Source organism: Drosophila biarmipes, chromosome 3L (genome assembly GCF_025231255.1).
Source record: "Drosophila biarmipes strain raj3 chromosome 3L, RU_DBia_V1.1, whole genome shotgun sequence".
NCBI lineage: Eukaryota > Metazoa > Arthropoda > Insecta > Diptera > Drosophilidae > Drosophila > Drosophila biarmipes.
Window position 1 is genome coordinate 599,772 of NC_066613.1, and position 14,250 is coordinate 614,021.

The 14,250-nt window shown below is 38.5% G+C and overlaps 1 protein-coding gene across 18 annotated transcripts in view; it reads right to left on the reverse strand.

Moving 5' to 3' along the window:
- The window catches only part of LOC108035863 (acetylcholine receptor subunit alpha-like), a 604,633-nt gene that overhangs the window by 434,040 nt on the left and 156,343 nt on the right, over positions 1-14,250 (reverse strand). The gene's annotated exons all lie outside the window — the stretch shown is intronic.

Below are 14,250 nucleotides of genomic sequence, written 5' to 3' on the forward strand. Positions count from 1 at the left end.
TAAATAAATAAATACCCTACTTTTATGTGTAACGTAACATGCCAAAAACAGAACGATAATGATTAGCGTAACTTTTGTTTTTCTGGAAGGCAAGCACCTTTTTTCGTCTGTTTTACTTGCGTTTACTTATTGAACGTACGCACGCTAAACATTGATTATTCAATTTTCAGGTAAGTCTCACGTAGGCCAATATTTTTGTAAACAATAAAGGTAAATGCCGACGAGGAGGTCCCAACAGCACCGATACCTAGCGCAAATAAAACAAGAAAGGAAGTTTGTATACCCTTGCAGCTATAAAAAATAATCAATAATTTTATTAAATTGAATTCGAAATTCTTAAAAGTATAAAAATGTATATTCCCAATATTATAAGATAATATGTCAAAAAGCCCCAAAGCTATAATTTGTTTCACAGTATTTCCCACCAATTATCCGATCGTTGCTATGACAGCTATATGATATAGTCGTCCGATTTTGATAAAATTTAATTCGAAATTCAAAGCCAAATAAAATATGTTATTTCCAAGCGTAGGAGGTTATAAGTTAAAAAACACCGAAGATATAAATTTTCAATATTATTTCACCACTAATTTTTCGATTGTTCCTATGGGGGCTATATGATATAGTCGTACGATTTTGATAAAATTTAATTCGAAATTCAGAACTAATTTAAAAATGTTATATCCAAGATTAAAAAGGTATATGTTAAAAAACACGAAATATATAATTTTTTAAAAAAATTTTCTCCGAAAGTTCCTATGGGAGCTATAAGATATAGTTGTCCGTTCCGGCTGGTTCCGACTTATATACTACCTGCAATAGAAAGAAGACTTTTGGGAATGTTTCAGGCCGATAGCTTTTAAACTGAGAGACTAGTTTGCGTAGAAACGGACGGACAGACGGACGGATAGACGGACATGGCTAGATCGACTCGTCTTGTGACGCTGATCAAGAATATACTCGTATATACTTTATGGGGTCGGAAACGTCTCCTTCACTGCGTTGCAAACTTCTGACTGAAATCATTATACCCTCTGCAAGGGTATAAAAATACATTTGATTTAATAATAAAATAACAGAAATTAATGCAAACTAAAATTATGTATGCTTCTAAGAAAGGTGCTGACTTTTTTCTGCTGCTCACAAAGGTCCCTTAAAAGAGCTAAATGTGAGAAAGTTTTTAGGCACTGATGCCCTGTGCCTCAGGGCAAACCTGTGTTAATTTATGAAAGGTCAATAAGCGCTAAATTATATTGTAGGGTAGTGATTAGTGCTGAAAAGCATCTCTTGACGAGGTACAAATATACGGGGATATTATAAATCTCTTTTAACTGAAGTTCCACCGGAAAACAAATTTCGGTGTCACAGACGTAATCTTTGATGGTTTCAGAATCTCTCGTATTTTGACAGACGTTTTGATTAAATAAACCAACTTACAAATGCTTTCCCATAATAAAACTTTATTAATGAAAATACTTATTAAATTTATGAACTATCTCCATAATACAATTTTTAAATTTACTTCGTTTTTTATTTAAAATTTATTTTATAAACTATCTAGAAAAAAGTAGTTAAAAACAATAAAGGAAGTTAGCTTCGGTAAGCCAAAGTTTGTATACCCTTGCATTTATAAGAAATAATCAACATTAGTAAGAGTATGTTAAATTAATGTAAGGACTGTTGCTAGCTTCAGTGACATTAAAAAATGATTTCGTTATTTTTCTGACGCTTCTTTGACAACTATATGTTAGAGTCGTCCGATTTTTATTAAATTGAATTCGAAATTCTTAAAAATATTAAAAAAATTATATTCCCTATATTAATAGATAATATGTCAAAAAACACCAAACCTATAATAGGTTTTATATTATTTTCCACCTAATTTAACGATCTTTCCTATGATAGCTATATGATATAGTCGTCCGATTTTGATAAAATTAAGTTCGAAATACAGAAATGTCTATGAAGAAGAAGAAAACATGTAAGCAAAAGTAAACAATTATTGGTTATTTTTAATTTAAACTAATAAACATTTATAATTTTCAGGGGTAAACATAGGTCAGCAACACAACATATCATATTCTTGCGATTCATTCGCAAAAAATATCGACATTGCCAAAGATTTACCCGGGCCGACCGCGTTCTTGTGACTAATCACATGAAACACCATCATCATAAATGTATGCCTTTCAAGACAAAAATTGTACCGAAACTCTAAAGTTACAATAATATTTAAAGTTCCAAAGTGCTTGCAAAATAAAGTCGGAGGAGCTTTTAAGAATTTTCCGCTGCATTCTAGCCTCTCGAAGATTTTGTCTTCGCAAGTACCTTAGAGCAAGAAGTCGTGGAGATGGCATATTAGTTTGCATTTAAAATTCTTGACAATTTACAAATGTAAATAAACCAATTCAGCAGCCTCAAGCAGCTGCTCAGGGCTGCAATATGTAGCCTGGCGTGTAATTCAAAATGTTAATTTGATTTCTATTATTTTGCACAATATTTAAAAAAGTATTATTTTTGTAATTTTGCATAAGAAGCATAAATTTTGTTTAAACCTTATTGAAAAATTGTCAAATGGTATTGGAATACTATGTTTGCTTTTTTTTTAACAGGATCTGTTTAAATAAAAATTTATTGAGTCCCATTACTGTGGACGGCAGTCCATGTAGTGTCTAAGTGCACAAAGAGAGTGTGCCAACTCGACTCCTATATATACACGACGAAAATGAAAATATATTGTGATCGTACATATGTGTGACACCCCACCGTCACAACAAAATAAAACAATACAACCATTTAAAAGCGTGCCTTAAGCTATTTATGGAGATATTGATAGTCATCACCAGAACCGTGACCGAAAGCTAGTTATTGAAGCGGGTCTATCACGATTGACCGTCATGATTACACTTAACGGTGCCTATATAAACAGAGGCTCAGGCCAGTCCCTTGCGTCCCCACGAGCTTCCAGGAAACATCAACGAGAAAGAATATCCTGAAAGATTTGCTGGTAAATAGTCTTTATGAATCGTTTTTTAAATCGGCTCTGCTACCTGGTCAAAATCACCGGCGTAGATCGTTCCTTCCAACGACCCAAAACACTTGGATCTACTTGAACGACGAGATACGTTGGGTCCCGCTGCGCCGACACAACGAAGCGAACAGCACTTAGCAAGCAGTTCACAACTGGCCCTTTCGCAGCAGCAGCGACCTGTCACCTCTAACATAGAGTTCTCTCTCTGCATCATTATTGGGGAAAGGGAGGTTAACCGATCTATAGAGGAAATAAATTTCTGTCTATACCGCCTCCCGAAAGGTATCTCAAAAAATATAGGCATAGCTTTGTACAAGTGAAAATGTTCAACATTGGTTTAAATGATTTGAATTGATTTATAATTTATAATATAAATAGGAGTAAGATATCAAGAGAAGTCTCCGTTGATGACAAATACACATTTTTATTAGTCTAGTGTTATTTTTTTTTACTTAAATTACGAGTCGAATAATATCTTTATTGTTAAAATCGGATGCTCCGTGCAAAACAATTAAGAAAAACAAGATTTTTAAGGACTTAAAATGAAAATTTTAACTTGTTTGTCAGTTTGTACCAAAACGTTTTTTAGAAAATGTATACATATACATGTATAACAAATGTATACATATATTGTCACCGATAAAAATAAATTTTTGGGCAATCAAGATCAGGAATTAATCTTTATCTCCCTCCAATAGGGTTCCATATATTCTTGGCTTGGCATTACCGACTCATCAGCTTCCAAGGACTTAATGCACCTTCCTTTATGCTTATCCCAGTTCCGCTGTACAACAGCGTACTGCTGCCTTCTACTTTCTCTCCTATTCCGAGGCCGCCGTGCCGGTCTCGTCAGCGAGAGAGTGGAGAGTGGTTTCCTTCCCGTCGAGCTCCGCCCTATCAATGATTGTTTGGAGTTCCTGTGCTCACCATTTGAGGACAAACTACGGGTCTATACCCACGCAGCGACCGCAAGATTCCACTGTTCGGCTGTTCGGGTGGTGTGATTGGAGATGTTTCAGATGTTGGTACTTGGTGGTACTTTTGCTCACTATTACTAGGGCCATGCCGTATGGTTAGATTTGCAACTTCTGGGACGAGAGCAGATTTCCCCCTTATCTGCTCGATTTTCTCTTTATAATTGTCCCTCTGTCTTAGCTTTTTTATTGCTTCGACGCTGCGGTTCGTGAAAACTTCCGCTAGTTGTTTATCTATGTGTTTCTTTCCATTTGCCGTGAGCTCAACCTCCTTTCTCGCCATCATCATTTTCTCTTCCTCACACCACCTTGCCTTGACCTCGACACGTCTACTAATATCATCAAGTTCGTCTGGTTGTCGCATGTGAACACCGAGTCCTCTTTTGCTTGTAAAGGACCGGCCATAATTAATAATAATTAATTAAATATTTTGTTTTCAGCGGTTAGTATTAGCCTTCTAGTTGTATTGTATGTACAATTGTAAGAGCTTTCTGAGCGACCTTTGTAGACTGGTGGTAAATTCGAGACTCGCCGCAAACAAAATAATTGTTAATTAAATTAATACCATATACGTTCGATTATACTACCACAGCGGACGTATATATATATTTTTCAATAAATGTCTAATGTGAAAAAGAATTCAAAGAAAGAAGGGGAGGGAATATGGCCAAAACACAGTGCCATCGTACTGAGTTAGTGCGAGTCCTTTTCCGGACTCAGGAATATGCCCACGGAACATAAAACTTACCAGTTCAGAACATCTAACATTGCATAAGCTTTGCATTCGTTTGGCGGGAAAACAGGTTTACAGATGAACACATTTAATAGTTCAGAACATCTAACACTGCTAGAGCATTGAACTTTGTTTTTGCGTATTCATACTCTATTTTTGGGAATTGGAAACAATTTACCTAAATACTCCTTTCAATTCGGGACGTGCAATGAATAATTTGTCGGGCTTACTTTTAAGCGCCGCTTCAATGCCCCTCATGCTGTTTTGTCAAAGAACAGAGAACTATGCATTTTCCCGTACAGTCACGCGAGACGTCTTCCGTAGCTGGTAAAGTGCTTTATGATGTAGACTGTTTAGACGTATTTTCTTTCGCTACTCTACCCAGCCTCACGGCGTTATCGCTATAACCAACTCCGCCAAAATAAAATTAGCCCTTGACGAATGTGACAAAATTCTAGAATACAGTTTGTCTATAACTTTTATTTAAAGCTCTGAAAAACGAAAAGAATAGTAATCCCAAAATAAGAAGTTTATATGTCAAAATACACAAAAGCTAAAATTTCTTTTACATTGAAATAAAATTTGTTTTTAATAAATTATTTGGTAAAAAAAAATCAACAAAGCTTATTCAAAAAATATTGCTAGACGATTTTTTCCGATATTAGTATCTAAGTAAATTGATTCCCAACTATGTAACACAATTTGTATGTAATTCCATAATTTCTTAGAAATGACGTATTTACATTTTAAGCAATTTAATGAGGTAATAAAACAACCATCAATTTAGAAACCATCATTGCTAATCATCAGGAAAAAAATGTTTATCAGCTAAAATGTTAAAAAATAATTACAAAAAAATCGTCAGTACCTGCGGATTTCGGTGTGCCAAATGATTAGATTTCGACATACAGTGCTCACCGACATAAAAGATAAAAGAAACATTTGAGAAGACAGATTAAAAGTTTTGACTGCTAGAAGACCGGCCGAAAAATTATTTTTTTTACAGAATATTGTTACTTATTAAATATTTCCTCAACTAAAATAACCAATTCGATAATATACCTAAAAACCTACTAATGTTTACATAGTCATTTTGCCTGATATTTTTAAAGAATATTTATACCCGTTACTCGTAGAGAAAAAGGGTTCACTAGATACATCAGAAAGTATGTTACAGGTAAAAGGAAGCGTTTCCGACCCCATAAAGTACATATATACTTGATCAGGATCACTAGCCGTCCGTCCGTATGAACGCTGAGATCTCGGAAACTATAAGAGAATATGGTTACTTATTAAATATTTCCTCAACTAAAATAAGCAATTCGAATATTTTGGATAATATACCTAAAAACCTATTAATGTTTACATAGTCATTTTGCCTGTTATTTTTAAAGATATTTATACCCGTTAATCGTAGAGAAAAAGGTTTCACTAGATACATCAGAAAGTATGTTACAGGTAAAAGGAAGCGTTTCCGACCCCATAAAGTACATATATACTTGATCAGGATCACTAGCCGTCCGTCCGTATGAACGCTGAGATCTCGGAAACTATAAGAGCTAGAATAGGCATACTTGGCATGCAGATTCCTACGCAGCGCAAGTTTGTTTCAGTGGGGTGCCAGGCCCACTCTAACGCCCACAATCCGAGAATATCTGAAGCGTCTACAGTTTTTATGATAGATCCAAATTATAACTGAAATGTATTTGACTCATCAATATTACCGACTCACAAAAAAAATGTGCCACGCCCACTCTAACACCCACAAATGGCCAAAACGCTTAAGTCTGTCTGCCGCCCACATAAAATCTATGTGCCACCCCCATTTTAATGCCAAAAAACGGTTTAAACACTTTAATCTGTCTGCCGCCCACATAACATCTACATTATCGTTTTGCTTCCTTAAGCTGGCTAACGGGTACCTGATATTCGAGGCACTCGACTATAGCATTCTTCCTTGTTTTAAGTTGGTTTAGAACCACTTTTTTGACTCTTAGGCCTAGTAAGCAGTACGAGATTGAAAAGAATTCCAAATTTACCCGCAATGCATTTAACGTGGTCTTATTATCAAGCCGCGAAAGATTGGAATAATTTAAAATGGACGAATTTAGTGGTGCACAAAGAAATAAAAAATTATTGGAAAATCCAAAGGCATTTATACCCGTTACTTTTAGAGTAAAAGTATTTATATTCTTTAACAGGATCTAGCTGCGTAAATCAAGCCATGTCCGTCTGTCCTTTTGTCTGTCCGTCCGTATGAACGCTGAGATCTTGAAAACTATAAGAGCTTGAACGGTCAGACTAGGCATGCAGTCACTGGGCTTCTCAATTAGGTGACGCTTGACAATATTGCTTTGCTGCTTATATGTCTCCATTTTCTTCTTGCTCTCAAGCTGAGTAACGGGTATCTGCTAGTTGAGGCACTCGATTCTTCCTTTTTTTATATAGCATATTCGTGATGAATCAAACTTTAATTTCAATTAAAACAAAATAAAACTAAAAAAAACTATTGAATTTATTTTCCAAAAATTTTTTTTTTATTTGTTTTAATTTTATTGTAAAGAAATTATTAGATTTGGTGGATTAGTGAAAACATAATTAAAATATATTTAACCATTCCAAAGATATAAAATATTGACTGAGTGCAACTTTTTCGAAAAAGCGCAAAAATGCCATATTGTAAAGGCCGGTAACAGTCAAAATTTCGCAAAAGCGTTTAAATGGATATTAAATTTTGTTGTTTTGAACTGGAAAATTAAACAAGTTTGATGAAAATCGGACCTTCGGAAAAGGGGTGGCACACTTTTTAACTCTACATTAACAATTTCTTGTCCTTACACCAGCAGCTAAGACCCTGTTAGCAGAAGAGTAAAGTTCAGGGGAATCTCTTTTATTTTATATACGAGTATTCTTGCCGAAGTATCATGAGGAAAAATTATCATCATAGAAAGTATAAATATTCTTGTTCAGCCATGCCTGTTTCGTTCACGTCTTTCAGTTTTAAAACTATTGGAATAATAATTTCCCGAAGTTATATTTCTGTTTGTATGTTTCTTATATCACGCAAAAAGCCTAGGAGTCTGCATGCCAAGTCTGACTGTTCTAGCTCTCATAGTTTCCGAGATCTCAGCGTTCATACGTACAGACAGAAGGACACGATTAAACCAACATGGGTAGTTATCCTGAGTAAGAATATTTATACTTTATGTGGTCGGAAACGCTTCCTTCTGTTACATTCTTTCTGACGAATCTAGTATACCCTTTTACTCTACGAGCCTAACTTTTTACTATCAGAATACCAGAGGATAGACTTTCTTTTGCTCTTACATTATTGTGTTTATCGAGACTTGGTTAAAATGGGATATTTTAAACTCCGAAAATTGTCCTAATAATTACACGATTTATAGGCATAATCGACCGTGCAGGCAAGGAGGTGGTGTCTTAATTGCCGTTGATTCTACCCTTAAGACGGAAAAATACGTTTTGGGCAATTAAATAATACTGATATCGTATGTGTAAAGCTATCTAACTCTGGTATTTTTATATATATCACCGTTTTCATACATTTCGCTTGCATCTGTATTCCCGGAGTATTTAAATCAACTTTTTACTATACATTCAGTTTTAAAAAAGCTGAGACCATATTGTAGTTCTGGGAGACTTCAGAGCAGTCAATTAATCGATTATATTGTTTTTGCAAGGCTGACTTTCAGCAGCAAATTCTTAACAATTTCTCAATATATGGAAGGAACCAATTGTAAGGAAAGTGGAAGCGAGCAATTATAGAGTTATCTAAATTGTCAGCTTGGAATCACTATAAATATTATTACTCTCCATTTGCAGCACCTCTGTATGTCAGTTACACAGGGCTATGAAACTTAGATCAACAACCACGAACCTTTTGGAACTCAATTGATTTAAAAAACATCTTCGAACATACGCCATTTACACTGAAGTTATTTAAGTATTTCACTCTATAACGTTCATCTGGTTAGAAAACTCTAATTATTTGTATTCCATGTGGATCTCTTGGGATTGATCTTAATTTATCTGAATTGCAGAGTAAGACACCTTGAGGGCGGGGCAAGAACAGTGCCATAACTGCTGTAGAGCGAGAGTTCGTGCTTTGTATACTTTAAAAGCCGCAGTTAAGATCTCGTTTGCTACAGACGCAAGTTGCCATAATTTTGTGATATTATAATTTAAGCCATAACCGAAAGCTGTCAATAAGTGACCCAAATATGTATAAATTATAATATTAAGATATTCCCCCAGTGGATGTGAGCGTGATTGCATGCAGCCGTCCAGTTGAAGGGGATATCATTGCCGGCGCTTGGTTAACTTAGTTAACTATTCCCCCCTTTGGAATGAGGCCGCCCTCGGCCGACCCTAGACTGGCGATCATCTCTTTTAGCTGGGCCGTAGTTCTTCTGGCCTGGGTGAATCGCCGGAAGGTTAATCCGATACAGATCAGCGCGCAGCATATGGATCCTGCAATAAGCATTATCTGATGTAAGCGATAGTCGCTGACTTCTTCTCCGAATCTTTTGACGTGTTCCAAATTACGTTCACTCAACCGATGAAGGTATGGAAGACTAAGGATGCTTCGTTCCATAGTGACGTTCAGTGAAGGCGAGCTGGTTACTCCCGGAGCCCTTTTCTGGGCTGTGTCATGGTTGACAAATCGGGTTTCGTTGACTGCAGCACTCTCCATGAAGGTAATGAGGGAGGTACCCTGTACGTGGACGTAGGTGCCGTTGTCCACCCTCACACGAGCCGGGCGATCATTTACAATGAAAATTACATCGTCAACGTAAGTGACAGGATGCAAGTCAATTTTTCAAAATCCTCGGCGTCTGGCATTCCCGCCACTATCTTTAAGGCTGTACCTAGGAAGTCTAAACTCCTGGCTACTCTATGGTGGATGCTTAATGACCCGAGCAGATCGAGCAAGTAAGCGGTATCAACGCTCAAGAGTTTTTGCATATGCGATTGTGGGAACATGTTGGTCATTCCGTCTGTCTCTTTCACTACGCGCCTATACTCCGAGAGGTTCGCTGAGTGTTTTACAATGGGAATGTACTTGACTTTTGAGTAGTCTGTTATGTGCGCCGAAGTTACGGTCATGAAGAATAGCAGGGGCATGGTTGAAAACCTGTAATTCGTATATACTGTATTTTTTGTTAAAGACGGGTTATCCCACCATCAAAGTACAGAGAAACCAGTATGATTAAAAATAATAGTAATGAAAAACTTATACCAAGTGGCTAGGGATTCAAGGAATGAAAAATGAAAGATTATCAGGCGAGCAATAGCATAAGGTTGTCTTTGTGGACCACCCGCCCCTTAATGAGGACTGTGGTTCCCATGTCCGCTTCCACTGTTTTCTCTTCGCATAACGGCGAAAGCTTGTTGCCTAGTCTCCTGTTGTATTTTACTAGGACTTTGTCGCCGACATTAAACACTGTTTTGCCGGGAGGCATTTTCCCTGCTTCTTAGCTTGTTCTGGGCATGCCTTATTCTATTCTCTATATCGCACTGTGGGTCATCCGACTGAGTGACTACCAAATAGATTTATTGTATTTTGTCGTGGCCAGTAAAATCAATTCTACGGTGTCGCTGATGCCTTTGTCAATTTTGAGGCATCGTGCAAGCTCCACTAGAGTGCTGTAGAAATGTTCCACTTGTCCGTTTGAGACGCTGTGGAGGGGCGGCGCATTCGAGATGCTAACGCCGAAGTGGTTTTCCAGCATGGTCAAAATAGAGTGCGAGTTCAATGACGGTTCGCAATATATGACTTTAGCTTTGGGGTAAACGTTCAAGAGTTGTTATAGGGCCGGTTTGAGATCCTCTATTGATGCCCCTGCCTTTTTTAAAAGGTCGAGGCCGATGATTCCATCAAAGGAGGACAAATCTGGTAAAATGAAGAACGTTGAAAAGCTGAAAATTGACACGAAGCATTTCTTCGTGATAGTGGTGACTCCATGGATCGAATGAACCTTGAATGGACCGGGCGGACGCCTTTCAATTCCGTATCGACTAGAAGTCTCATGTCAATCCTCGCTACTCTTCGTCTGATGACGGGTAGCAGGGATTTTCCCCTAAAAAATTTATGGCATGGTCGTCATCAATGTCTTGTGCCGCGCCAGCGGCCCCTGTGGTGTACGTATCACCAGTTTTGTCAGCGCTCTGGGCAACGTCATTTACCCTTTGCCTTTTTTGTGGGCGCGTTTCAGCATCCTGGAAAGTGATGGATCGAACTCCATGGGTTCTGGAGTGCCTCCACAGTGCCCATCGCTGTGTGGATCAGGGTGCGCCTTTGCCTTGTGCTTGTTAGTAAAATGTGGACTCTTTCCAGCACTTACTTGTGTGTAAGCCTGGCGGGACGTTTGCTGGCGTTCTCGCGCCCTTGGATTTGTTTTCCTATTCCTATCTTCCTGGCTCTTCGCAAACGATGATGCAAACGTGTATCTGTCGTGTTTTGATTCCACCTCCTGAGCTAGAGCCAGAGCCGTTGGCAAGTCCTTCGTTTTTGCCGAGAAGAGGACATCGGTGAGGTTGTGCTTGAGTCCCGAAATATATACGCGGAGTGCGTCATCTCGGAATTTGACACTTCGTACGACATTGTGACTTTGTTAGTAAGCAAGGTCAGTTTTTTCTCGACCTCGTCATAGTACTGCAAGAGCGTTAGGCTTCCCTGTCTGAGAGTGCCCATCTATTGCTCAATTACATGGATCTGGCGTTTGTCACTGTATGTGAAATCGAGCCGATTTATGATCGCATCGAAATTCAACACAGTGCCGAACGAAGACAGCACTGCATCGGCAGGGCCTCTTATTTTACTCCTAATAATAATAACTGCCTGATAATGGCGGGAGCTATCTACATAATTCCTAAAAATATAATATGCGGCTACTGCCGCTTGCCGCCAAGAGACGTATGCGTCTTGTGCTCCAGTAAATTCGGGCAGGCACTTAACGGCGTCCAGGGGCTCGTCCCATTTAACATTATTTTTTATTTCTAAGGGCTCGTAGGCCTTAATCTGTGAGGCTTCCGCTTGGGCGGGAGCGATTTGTATCGAATTAACCTGGTCGGTCAGCTGCTGTAAGTCTTGGCGTAGTTCGTTTTTCCTACGCTGGCTCTCCCGGGTTGCCTCAAGAACGGCATGGGCAACGTTCGCCTGTATGGTGGCTGTCATTTGCTCCACACTAAAAGGCATGTTTAGAACTGAGGGAATATTATCGCGTACGCTTTTCGGTGTAGAAGTTCCGGCTGGGACTTCGGTCTCAGAATCAGAGCCGCTGGAGAATTGTTTATTATTCCTATACTGCTGAAACGGATTATTCATGAGGGGCTGTGGCTACCAAATCGCCTTGAAGAATTAAGGCATGCTCAAGCTGTATGCTTGTGCAGGCAGCAGGTCTGTCAAGGGGGACGCGGGGGCTGAGTCGCCGCTTTGATCACGATGGATGGGGCTATTCAAACTGCGTTGTTGCCTTGCCAGGCAATGACAAGGTGAGGGGTGGGCAGGTAACGAGCCCCCGATATGGCAAACCAAGAAAACGAAAAACAATTGTCAGCCACATGCATGCGCGACCGTATCGGGTTCGCGGATGTGGAGTGGAGAGACAATAAAACCAACAAGACTGCGAAGCTAACGTCGAGAATACGAAATATTCGGTTGGGATATTTAAAGTTTGTAATTTTTTCTTAATAGCTGCACTAAAATATTGGTTTATCTATTTGCAAAAAAAAAAAAGAAAATATTTTGCAAGCAATACGCAGTAATCTTTAGTAATATTGCCACCATTAAGGATATATTTAGTCAATATAAATTTATTATATAGGATTTAAAAATGTTATATTCTTTTTCTTTTATTTAAAAAAAATTGTAAGTGTCAATCAATTAATGAGAGTAAATTTACGAAGTTGATATGAAATGTTAATAATGGAACTGCAGAAATTTCTGGCAGTGTATCTATGTTTTTTGAGAAAATGAATGCAGGATAGAGGGCGTGAATGAAAATGCTCACTTAAACGATTCCTTAAATTTTGCAATCCGTATTTTGCGTTGAGCGCCAATTATAATATTAAGATATTCCCCCAGTGGATGTGAGCGTGATCGCATGCAGCCGTCCAGTTGAAGGGGATATCCAAATGCTGCCCTTAGGCTCGTGGGCGCAGGTCGACCCCGAGCGGTGGCGGTAACTAAGAAGCGGCCGGGTAGCTGGTCGCTGGCATTCGCTGAATGACAAAATATCATAGCGGCCACGCAAATATGCTATGCACGGGCATCCGGCCAGACGCTGTGTCAGCAGTTTGGCCGAAGCGAGCTGTCGAACGATCGGTCATTGCCGTCGCTCGGTTAACTTAGTTAACTTATAGATAATAAAAATTTTAATAATATCAAGTTGTCTCCGGAGGCAGTTGTTAAACGGAATGCTGGGGCCACAATTTTGGGGGCTCGTCTGGAAATATTTGATTCGATTGAAAACTATAATCACTAAACTAGGTTGTGTGTTTAAAAGCAGTTAGAACGTTGTGATATGTGGTGGATGTGACCATACCTAAGAAAATAAAATTGATTTTGGTTTGCAAAGTGAGAAAGACAGCGAAATTTGCAATAGGAAAACAGCGGAAGGTGAAGGAGAGGCCGATTGATGGCGATTGAACGGCGAGTTCGAATCTGAGAGCAACTTAGTCGGAGCGGAGCGGCGCAGAAAGAAAGAGTGAATTGGTCATCTGGAGCGGTGTTCATGAGGCGACAATGGAAGTATAAACTTGTTTTTGTGAGTCAAGAGCTGTCGCAATTTTGGTGAATCGGGTAGAATAACAGAGGAAGATCATTTGAAATTAAAGTATTTGTTGTTAAAAATTACGTTAACGTTCTGTTAACAGAAGCTGAATTTTACATAGTGTTACGTTTGGCATTTTTTGCGCATTCAAGCATTGCATCTGCTGCAGATCAGATAGTCAAATAGGTACTGGACCCAAATCAAAGGTCCAAGAAGGGAAAAACGTTCAAAGTTCATGCATGGAATAATTGTAAGAGTTTCAGAGTTTGTGCATGATAACCTTAGAGCAAATAAAAAATAAGCTTGATGTAGATTTGTCGCATTTACCACAAGTTGTGAAGAACATAATAAAGAACTATTAGCCGAGAAGAAATGTTGATTGCCCAGTCGAGATGAAAATATTGCTTACCGACGACAGAGCAAAAGGTAGTAGACAAACAGGTTCACGAGTAGCTTAACCAAAAGATAATCAAGCCCAGTAATTCGGAATATGCTTCACCAATCGTACTTGTGGCGAAAAAGAACGGACAGAAGCGGCTGTGCTGCGACTATCGTAAGTTAAATGAGAAAATTGTAAGAGACAATTTCCTCAAGGTTTAAATGGACAGAGTAATAGAAAAGTTACAGGGAGCGGCGATTTTCACGACACTGGATTTAACCAACGGGTATTTTCACGTTCCGGTAGAAGCTAGCTGCCAAAAGTATAGATCATTCGTT